This window comes from Octopus bimaculoides, chromosome 12 (assembly GCF_046866305.1).
Source record: "Octopus bimaculoides isolate indiv1 chromosome 12, ASM4686630v1, whole genome shotgun sequence".
NCBI lineage: Eukaryota > Metazoa > Mollusca > Cephalopoda > Octopoda > Octopodidae > Octopus > Octopus bimaculoides.
In genome coordinates, this window is record NC_142939.1 from 43,212,589 (window position 1) to 43,223,795 (window position 11,207).

Below are 11,207 nucleotides of genomic sequence, written 5' to 3' on the forward strand. Positions count from 1 at the left end.
ATCTACCTCTGTCATATTTAATGACAACTATAGTGTATCGACACTCTAAAAAGCTCGATGAAACCCTCAACTGCTCACCAATCTTCGAAACACACTTGACCGTGTCCAGAAAAGTACCAAAAGAGTAATCGTCATGAAGTAACAAGTACACTATTTCCATCCAGCCTCTGGCTTACAAGCGTTCTCTCTAATCTCTCTCTCTCTCTCTCTCTCTCTTTCTCTCTCTCTCTCTCTCTTTCTCTCTCTCTCTCTCTCTCTTTCTCTCTCTCTCTCTCTCAATGAAAACGTCAGCCCTCGATGATTGTTTCCCGGCCATCACGCAGCTATTACCTGTGTCTTGAGGCACAAAGCTTCAAGAAGAGTATTAAAGGTATCAAACACAGCAATCTAGGAGAGTGAGACTGACAAGGCCAAGAGTCCGACTTTACTGCTTCCAAAAGTTCACAAAAAATAAATTATTCTGTCACTTATATACGCCACACAGAGCGAATATCCGAACTTAATTTCAGATGCATCTACCTGCACAGCAATCTTCACAGACAACCAGCAACGTTTTGAAATGTTTTTATCATGTAGCCAAGAATATGAGACATATCCATGTCGTTTTTCAGGGTCGTTTTCAAGGTCACTGCAGAGAATTCTGAAATGCAGGTAGGTAAGATAAGTGGTGTTGGTGTTGAAACGAGACATTGACTAAGTCTATCACACAGGTAGGGCAATGTTAGTGTGGAGTTTGATCTCAAGAGGCAAAGAGCTGGAGCAAACACACACGAACACAAACATACACACACACATACACACACATGCGCTCATATATATATATATATATATATATATATATATATATATATATATATATCTAGCGTGGAGAAGACTCATCACCATGCTAAATCGCAGCATACAAGGAAATATGCAAAGTACATACGTTAAGTATACGTGGCTGACAATGTTGTTACACTAGCGCTGCTTCTATTTCATATTCGAACACACACACATGCGCATATATTATATACATATATAGGGAGAATTCACAAAAAAGCAACAGACGAAGACAGGTGGTGTTGAAAACAAAAAGATGTATTAGTATAACGCTCGGGAACTGAGAAAGTCTTTAACGTTTCGAGCCTAAGCACTTCTACAGAAAGAAACACAGAAAGAATCAAGGAGAGAAACAAGAGGAGAAAGAAATGTGTGTAGTGGTCACCGATCTATCATGATATATATATATATATATATATATATATATATATATATATATATATATATATATATGAATATGTACGGCTCGATTCTGTTTTTGAGTCAGATTTATTTCATTCCTGGGTAGGAGGCCGGTCCGTCGAAGGAATACTCGTTTGTACAAGGAGAGTTCAGTGGAACCGAGTGAGATGAAGTGCTTTGCTCAAGAACACAATGCATTGCCTGGCTCTGGTATCGAGTCCACAAAGCCATACCCCTCTACATATGTATGTAATCATAATGTATAGACGTACAGACACACGCACACACACACATATTCAAAATCACACAGACATGTATATGTATGCATATATATACATACATATAGGTACATGTGCATATATATGTATGGACACGCAAATTCAGACTGACAGTGACAGTCTCACAGATATTGACAAACAGAAACAGTCATATATACATACATATATATATATCAATATCAACTAATGTTCTCTGGAACTATGGCTTAATATTTATGTAAACACGTATATGTATATAGGTGTGTATGTGTGTGCATGCCTGTATGTGTGCAAGTGTGTGTGAATATGTGTGCCTCTGCTTTCACGTGTCAACGTGCGTGTGGACGAGTTCTTCCAGGTCTAAGAAAAATGTTTGCAGAAAAACCTACCAATTCGTTGACAACAAAATAGCAGTGGCGTCATAAAACAGCAGGAATTACCTGAAAGTTGCATAATCAAGCGAATGTTACTTTCGACTGCCTCCTTCACCCATTGTATTTCTTCCTTTCTTTTTCCTTCTTTCTCTCCTTTGCTCTAACGATATCTGTCTGTTTGTGTGTGTGTCTCTCTCTCTCTCTCTCTCTCTCTCTCTCTCTCTCTTTTATTCACTATCCTTATGCCTCTCTCTCTCTATCTATAACTCTCTCACACTCTTTCCCCCTGGTATTCTCACTCTATCTGTTCACACAAACGTGTGAACAGATATGACTTGTATAACTCAATCATAGTATGTCTGCAATTCATTGATTGAGATTATTAAGAGAGGATTATATTCATATACGCATAAGTTCGACGCTCTGTGAGTGTGTGTGTGTGTGTGTGTATGTGTGTGTGTGTGTGTTTGTACTTGTAGAGAAGTGTGGATGGATGGATTAAGTGTGTGTGTGTGTATGCATGAATGTATATAGCTGTATATAGGTATGTATCTATAAATATGCTTATACATTTATATATTATATGCATATATGTATACATATCTGTCTGTCTCTCTCTCTCTCTCTATATATATATATATATATATGTGTGTGTGTGTGTGTGTGTGTGTGTGCGTGTGTAGGTATGTATATGTATATATATATATATATATATACAATGACACAAATGATGTATGCATATATATATGTACAAATACACAGGCACATATATAATGTATGTGTATATATATACCCACATTTAGGTATACTTCCACACACATACACACACACATAAATATTTTTTTAATCATGAATGCAAGTGCATAAGTAAGTGTGTGCGTGTCTGTGTGAGTGTGTGCGTGTGTGTGTGCGTGTGTGTGTGCGTGTGTGAATGACTTTATCTGTATACATATATGAATATGTATATACGCACACGTATTTATAGATACATATATACACAAATACAGGAATATATATGTACATATATATGTACACACATACCTACATCCATGCATACAGAAATACATAATATACATGTCCGTATATGCATACATACATACATACGTACTTACCTACCTACATACATATATACACACATACCCACACATACATACATGAATACATACATGCAGACATACGTACAAAAATAAATCCGTTTACACATACATACGTACAGACATGTATAAATACATACACACATACATACAGATGAAACATGTGTACATACATATATACATACATGCACACATACATAAATATATACATACATACACAAATGCAAACATGTGAACATACATACCCACATACATATATACATGCATACATATATACACAAATACATACATGCACACATAGATACATACACACACGTACATACGCACGTACATAATACACAGATACATACAGACAGACGTACGCACTTACGTACATCTATAGGAGGGCTTTAAATCCGAGACTGTTGCAGCTTTACTCAATCGCAGGTGAAGAAATGTCAAGTAGCTCACCACATGCACATGGGAATAACGAGATCTGCTGCTTATATAAACATACACTATCAATGTATGCATGCAAATGCATATGTGTGCATGCAAATGCATGAGCATGCGTGCACATTCGTAGATGCCAGTAGATCTGTCAATCGATTTAACTGTCTTTTAATATTTGTGTAGAGGAATCATTTTAAAGAAATTTACATACACTCACACACATATAAGAAACACTCGTACATGCATCCACGCAGACACACACATACATAGACACGCATGCGCGCACACATGTGCACAGAAACACATGCACACACACACACACATGTATACACTGGCACACATAGGTAGGCGTATATACAGACGTATGTATACAGATAGACACCAATATATATATACACATAAACACAGAAACAGTTATATGAAACACATAAAACACACACGTACACACATACACAAATACATACGCGCGTATACGAATACACAAACTCAAAAGACGCACATATGCACACAATAGGAACAGGAGTGGCTGTGTGATAAGAAGCTTGCTTCACAACAAAATGGTTCCACGTTCAGTCCCACTGCGTGGCACCTTAGGCAAGTGTCTTCCATATAGGTATGTGTGTGATTGTCTATATATATATATATATATATATATATATATATATATATAGAGAGAGAGAGAGAGAGAGAGAGAGATGTATGTATATATGTGTGTGTTTATGTATGCATGTATTTGTGTGTCTGTGTTTGTCTCCCCACCATTGCTAGACAACCCCTGTCGGTGTGTACGTCCCTGTAATCTAGCGGTTCGGCAAAGGACACGATAGAATAAGTACTAGGCTTCCAGAGAATAAGTCCTGAGCTCCATTTGTCCGACTAAAGGTAAAAGAATGAAAGAATAAAAAAATATATAAACACACGTACACATATATAAGAGCAGACACACACATGATACATATAAACACAAAAACATACACACAGAATGACAGATACATACACATAAGCAAAGATACACACGAGCGCGCATACAGGCATGAGTGCACAAACACTGACGAACGTACCTTCACATATACATACATACAGGTACACCACACACACACACACACACACACACACGCACCCACCCACACACACACACACACACACTCACACAAAGTTCTTTACTGTATACCACATTCTCTCACTTGTAAGGACGGGTATTTGCAACCATGTGTGTGTTTGTGTGTGTGTGTGTGCCTGTGCGTACATGCATATAATACTGTTTCTCAATCTGTTTACACACACACACATATCCACACACACATGCATTGCCTATACGTCCATGTATGTGCAAGTGTGCGTGTGAGTGTGAGTTTAACAGAGATACGTGTATATATATATATATATATATATATATATATATATGTATGTATGTATGTATGTATGTATCTATGTATGTATGTATGAATTTATGTATGTATATGTATACCATATCTCCGTTTTTTCGTCCTTGTTTTCGTATATATTCGCTTGCTTTCTTCCATAGAATCTAGTGCGCTTAGCTTAGATTTTCTTGGGGCCGCTCCAGATTGGACCAGTCTCCAATGTAACTAGCCGAAACTGTAACGACGATCTGGAACTCGACTGAAAATAGAAAACTCTGAATGACCCGACCTTGCTTTTTCCTGTCCTTTTTATGTATCGTCTAACTGTCCTGATGTTTTGTTGTCGCCTGTTACATTCTTGTTCCATTTATATATATATATATATATATATATATATATGAAAGAGAGAGAGAGAGAGAGAGAGAGAGAGAAAACAGAGAGATCTAATGGATACAAATTAATTTAATAATTAATCAACGTATTAATCAACGTTTCTTTCAATTCTCAAAAAAGATTAAAATTTCAAAACGTATATAAAAAAATACACTTTTGCATTAATAAATACCTTATAAGGAAAATCGTCAGGTTTTTTTACAGGACAGTAAGGATTACATTAAGATACTTTAGGAATATACGGAGTATATAAACATCTTTACATGAGTGTATCTAATTATGCGTGTTTTCTAACTGAATAGAAATGTCTGATATTTTACGATATTCTATATAATATATTCATTGAAGAATTATCTCTTCAAAATTTAATATATATTAAACCAGTGTATCTTCGATAAATATAAGAAGTTTTGAATATCCTCATTGTGACTATATATATATATATATCTATATATATATATACATACACACACAAATATATGTATACACACGTATGTCTATTTATGCATAAATATATACACCAATATATACATATATAAACCTTTCATATATTATCTCATGCATTAAGCTTCAACGAAGCTGGAGCATTCCCATAAAGAATTTCAGTTGGATGAATCCATTCCAGTAAATTTTCCTTTTGTTTGGTAAGTATTTTGTTGATATGTCTGTCGAACGGATTAGTCACAGGGACGTAAACAAACGAACACCTATTGTCAAGCGATGACGGGCGAAAAACACAAAGACACGTACACATTCACATACACACAAACACACACATATATGTATATATACATATATATGTATATACATGTGTGTGTGTGTGTGTGTGTGTGTGTGTGTGTGTGTACCTCAACCGGTCTAGCTCTCTTTAATATCATACCAAAATACGTCAAAACGGAAACGGATCCCATAAAATTCAAAAGTTCTCTGGACAATTGCCTCCAAATAATCCCACACAAAATTCCTACACCCGGATATGTCTCCAATAATAATAACTCTTTACTGGCGTGGGCCATGTTACCCCATATATGACAAAAAGACTCCATCAGGTGGTGTTATTAAGTTAGACATGGTTTCGGCCTATACTGGCCGAAACCTATCAAAGTTATATATATGCATGTATGTAGATAGATAGATAGATAGATAGATAGATAGATAGATAGATAGATAGATAACGTCTTTCAGTTGCTGTATAACACATACATATAGTAGATGCCATTGCACAATGCGCTACACAGCGGGACTGAACCTGGAGTCACGTGGCTGGGAAGCAAACTACACAGCTGCGCCTGCGCTTGCGCCTACATATGCGGGTTTCTACTCGCACAAAACTTTCTCAAAACAAGTAAATATCTGTGTACGTATGCTTATGTATCGACGCTTGCTCGTGTGCCACAACGCGGATGATTGTGAAATAAGTTATGTAATATTTATCATGCAGTTGTATACGCATGAAATAAATCTATAGTAATGTGTTTAATATCAATCAATGAGAATGTGTACTCAACGCTGCATTTATTTCTAGATAACGGCTACATTTGCTTTCATGTTAAGGAAGCCCAAATCGGTGTTTTGATCTCAAATGGAAATGAACTCCGATGTTCCATGTGATAGGCCTGACAATTGTTAAGGATTTCCAGAACATGAAAGCAACGGTAGCCTTAATTCACAAGTCAATAACATATGTGCATTTGTGTGTGTGTGCGCGAGAGAGAGAGAGAGAGCATGTGTATGCGTGCGTGTGTATTTGTGTGTTCGTTTTTATTAGGTCTTGTTTTAAACCGGAGTTCCGAATCATACGTCATATTTAAAGCCATAAAACCGGTGTGCTGGCAGAAACGTTAGCACGCCCGGCGAAATACTTCGAGGTATTTCGCCTGTCTTTATGTTCTGAGTTCAAATTCCGCCGAAGTCGACTTTGCCTTTCATTCTTTCGGGGTCGATAAATTCAGAGCCAGTTGCATACTGGGATCTATCTAATCGACTGGCCCTCTCCCCCAAAATTTGAGGCCTTGTGCGTAGAGTAGAAAAGATAATTTTAACACATATCCTATGAATTCGATATAGAGAGCTCGACATATAGAGCACAATAAAGCAGTGCAAAATAAAGAAGATAATACGGTTCATAAACAGGAGACTTAGTTCTTCGGCAAAACATTTCCGATAGACGCAGAAGTGGCTGTGTGGTAAATTGGTTGCTTGCCAACCACATGACCCCAGGTTCAGTCCCACAGCGTAGCACCCTGGGTAAATGTTTTCTACTATAGCTTCGGGCCGACCAAAGCCTTGTGAGTGAATTTGGTAAAGACAAACTGGAAGAAACCCGTGGTATGTAAATATATATGTATATGCAAGTGTGTGTATATGCTTGTGTGTCTGTTTGGCCTTCCAACATCGCTTGACAACCGATGCTGGTGTGTTTACGTCCCCGTAACTTAGCGGTTCGGTAAAAGACTCCGATAGAATAAGTACTAGGTTTACAAAGTTTAAGCTCTGGGGTTGATTCGCTCGACTAAAGGCGGTGCTCCAGCATGGCCGCAGTCAAATGACTGAAACAAGTAAAAGAGTAAAAGAGTAAATTTAATATAAGAATTGCCATCGATTTGATCGACAAAAGGCCTAAGTTTTGTACTCCAGCTTGGCCACAGTCCAATGATAGGAATCAATAAAAGATTGAAAGTGGATATGCGAATTGCCTGTTACTATGTAGACATAGGCGTGGCTGTGTAGTAAGAAGTTTGCTTTCTAGCCCCATGCTTCGGGGTTCAGTCTCACTGTACGGCACATTGGGCAAAGGTCTTCTAACATAACCTCAGGCCGACCAAAGTTTTTGAACGGATTTGGTAGACGGAAACTGAAAGAAGCCTATCAAATTTATATGTATATAAATATATAAGTCCGTGCGTACGTATGTGTATGTTTCTTTGTGTGTGGCGGTATGTGCGTGTGTGTGTGTGTGTGTTTGTGCCTGTGTGCCTCCCGACACCGCTTGACAGCCAGTGTTATCTTTACGTCTCCATATATTAGTTGTTTGACTATAACGACCAGGCTAAAACAAAAAAATAAAACTAAAAACTAAAAGTGATTCGAGATGCTGCCCCAGCATGGCCGGAAGCAGTCAAATGATTACTGCAAGTAGAAGGCTTAAACAATGGTTAAGCGAATTGTTTGTGTGCGTGTTTCCGAATTAAGGCATTTATACTTGTACGGCCCCATGGTTGAGTATCTGTTGCAAAATCGAAGTTCTGGTTTCGATCGTACGACGTGGCATTTTGCACAAGAATTTCTTACCATTGCTTCAGTACATTGCGATGCTTATTACTGACAATGATAAGTACAAACCAGTCGGATGAAATTGTCTATGTGATTCAGTGAGCCAGACTGGGCCGCACCATATAACACTGGATCAACTTCAAGATGACTTTATGAAGTAAATGTGTCGACGGTATACACAACCATTAGGTGTTTAATTCGGAGAAATGATAATTAATTACAAATAAATACAGACCATACGTACACGCACATACACACACACACATACACACATACACCTACGCTAGCACACACAAGTATACACAAATATATGTGTATATGAGTATGTGTGCATATGCATGTGTGTATGTTTTTATAGGTATGTATAAGTCTATGTGTGTGTGTGGGTACGTGTGTGTGTGTGAATGTATACGTGTGTATGTATTTATGGGTATGTATAAATCTATATATATATATATGTGTGTGTGTGTGTTTGTGTGTGTGTATATATACATATATGTGTATATATATAAATATATATATATGTATGTATGTGTGTGTATTTATGTGTGTGTGTCTGTGTTTGTCCCTCCCCCGCTATCACTTGACAACCGATGTTGGTGTCTTTTCGTCCCCATAACCTAGCAGCTCGGGAAAAGACACCGATAGAATAAGCACTAGGCTTACAAAGAATAAGTCCTGGAGTCGATTTCTTCGACTAAATGCCGTGCTCCAGCATGGCCGCAGTCAAATGACTGAAAGAATAAAAAGAATATATACAGAGTAAAAGAGAAAGAGAGAGAGAGAGAGGGAAAGAGAGAGAGAGAGAGAGAGAGGGAGAGAAAGAGAGAGAGAAAGAAATAGAAGAAACACATCGTCAAAATCGGGCGACGTCCATAATTTCTTACTCCATCTCTCTCTCCCTGTATGCACACATCCAAACGCACATATATGTGTGTGTGCGTTTCAGTATATATGTCTAAGTGTTCATGTACTTTGTGTGTGTGTGTGTATGTGTGTGTGTGTGTTTGTGTGTGTGTGTGTGTTTGTGTGTGTGTGTGTGTGTGCTCGCGTACACTCACCATTGCGAGTGTGATCCGTAAATGCTAAAATGTAACATTTAAAGTTAGAGAACAACTAAAACATCGTCAGATTAAAAAAAAATGAAAAAAAAAAAAAATTCCCTATTCATTTGTTCCGCGTTGTTCGTCAACAGTTGAAATTAGCATTGTTTGTGCAAGGCGTCGATGTGGCGGAATCGTTAACACGCCGTCCGAAATGCTTAGCAGTAATTCATTCGTCTTTACGTTGTGATTTCAAATTCCGCCGAATTTGACTTAGACTTATATCCTTTCGGGGTCGATAAATTAAGTACCAGTTGCGTACTGGGATCGATCTAATCGACTGGCCCCCTCCCCAAAAATTTCGGGCCTTGTGCCTAGAGTAGAAAAGATTATTTGTATAAGGCGTCGAGGTGGCGGAATGATTAGTGGTATTTCGTCTGTCTTTATGTTTTGAATTCAAATTTCACCGACGTCGACTTTGTCTTTCATCCCTTTCGGGGTCGACAAAACAAGTACCATTTGAGCACTGGGGTCGATGGAATCATCGTACTCCTATAGTGTTGCTGAAACTTGGAACCATTGTGTTTATATATATATATATATATATATATATATATATATATATATATATTCATTATTCTTATGTTTAAATTAACCCTTTAAACTTCAAAATAATTATCCTTTGTTCGTAATTTCGTTTTGCTGTTTTATTTACATTCTAAATTTTCCAAAAATAATTTTAGTGATATAGTGTGTATGTGCGTAGCTGGATATAACTATATTTTTCTGTCTACTGATCATTTTTTTTTCCTCACTATCCCTTTTCATCGGAATTTTATTTTCCTTATTTTTTTCCCTATTTTCGGAAAGAAAAACTCTACATTGAATTTTGTCCCCTCTGTGTTCGGTCCTGTGTGGCTAATAAGGAAACTTATCGATCTCTCTGTCTGTCTATTTATCTATCTATCCATAGATATACACACACAAACACACACACACAAGCACACATACACACACGTACACACACACACACACGCGCACGGACACACACACACGCACGCACACACTAACACAAAGTATCCGAAACGGTTTTTTATAATGACTGATAATGTAATCGATCGGCTGTGGTTATCGAAAAAGTTTCATTCCTAGATGATCAAATTATGCGGTTGCGGTTCCATTGTATACACACACGCGCGGGGACACACACACACACATACACACACACACACACACACACACACACATACACACGCACGCTCATACACGCATATATATGCACATTAATATATATTTATATATATATATATTTTTTTTTTTCATATATATTCATATATACAGATATATCTGTGGAATCATCTTTTATTTCGAGTTTACGTAACACCATTTTGTGTGTGTGTGTATCTGCGGTAAGAAGTGTGCTTCCCAACCACATGGATCCGGGATCGTTCCATCTGCGTGGCAGTTTGGACCGGAGTCATTTAGTATGGCCACGCGCCGATGAAAGTATTAGAAGTGGATTCCGTCGTCGAAAACTGTAAGAAGCCCGTCTTATAAAAGTATTTATGTTTGTGTCTCTGTGTGTCAGTGTTTGACCCCAACCACAGCTTGACAACCGGTGTTGGTGTGTTTATATTCCTGTAGTCTAGCGGTTTGGAAAATAAGACCGATAGAAGTACCAGACTTCGAAATGAGTATCAGAGTTGATTCATTCGAAGAAAAATGCTTCCTGGCAGTGCCCCAGCATGGCCGCAGT

The 11,207-nt window shown here is 37.7% G+C and overlaps 1 protein-coding gene across 5 annotated transcripts in view; it reads right to left on the reverse strand.

Annotated features, from left to right (window-relative positions):
* Window positions 1-11,207, reverse strand: part of LOC106883812 (uncharacterized) — a 347,722-nt gene that overhangs the window by 276,180 nt on the left and 60,335 nt on the right. Inside the window, exon 1 of one of the 5 annotated variants that reach the window (XM_089360966.1) lies at window positions 1,919-2,340. The exons of the other annotated variants lie outside the window; for them this stretch is intronic. The gene's annotated coding sequence lies outside the window, so the exon portion shown is untranslated. Of the gene's footprint in view, window positions 1-1,918; window positions 2,341-11,207 lie in introns of those variants that run through there. 5 annotated transcript variants of the gene reach the window in all.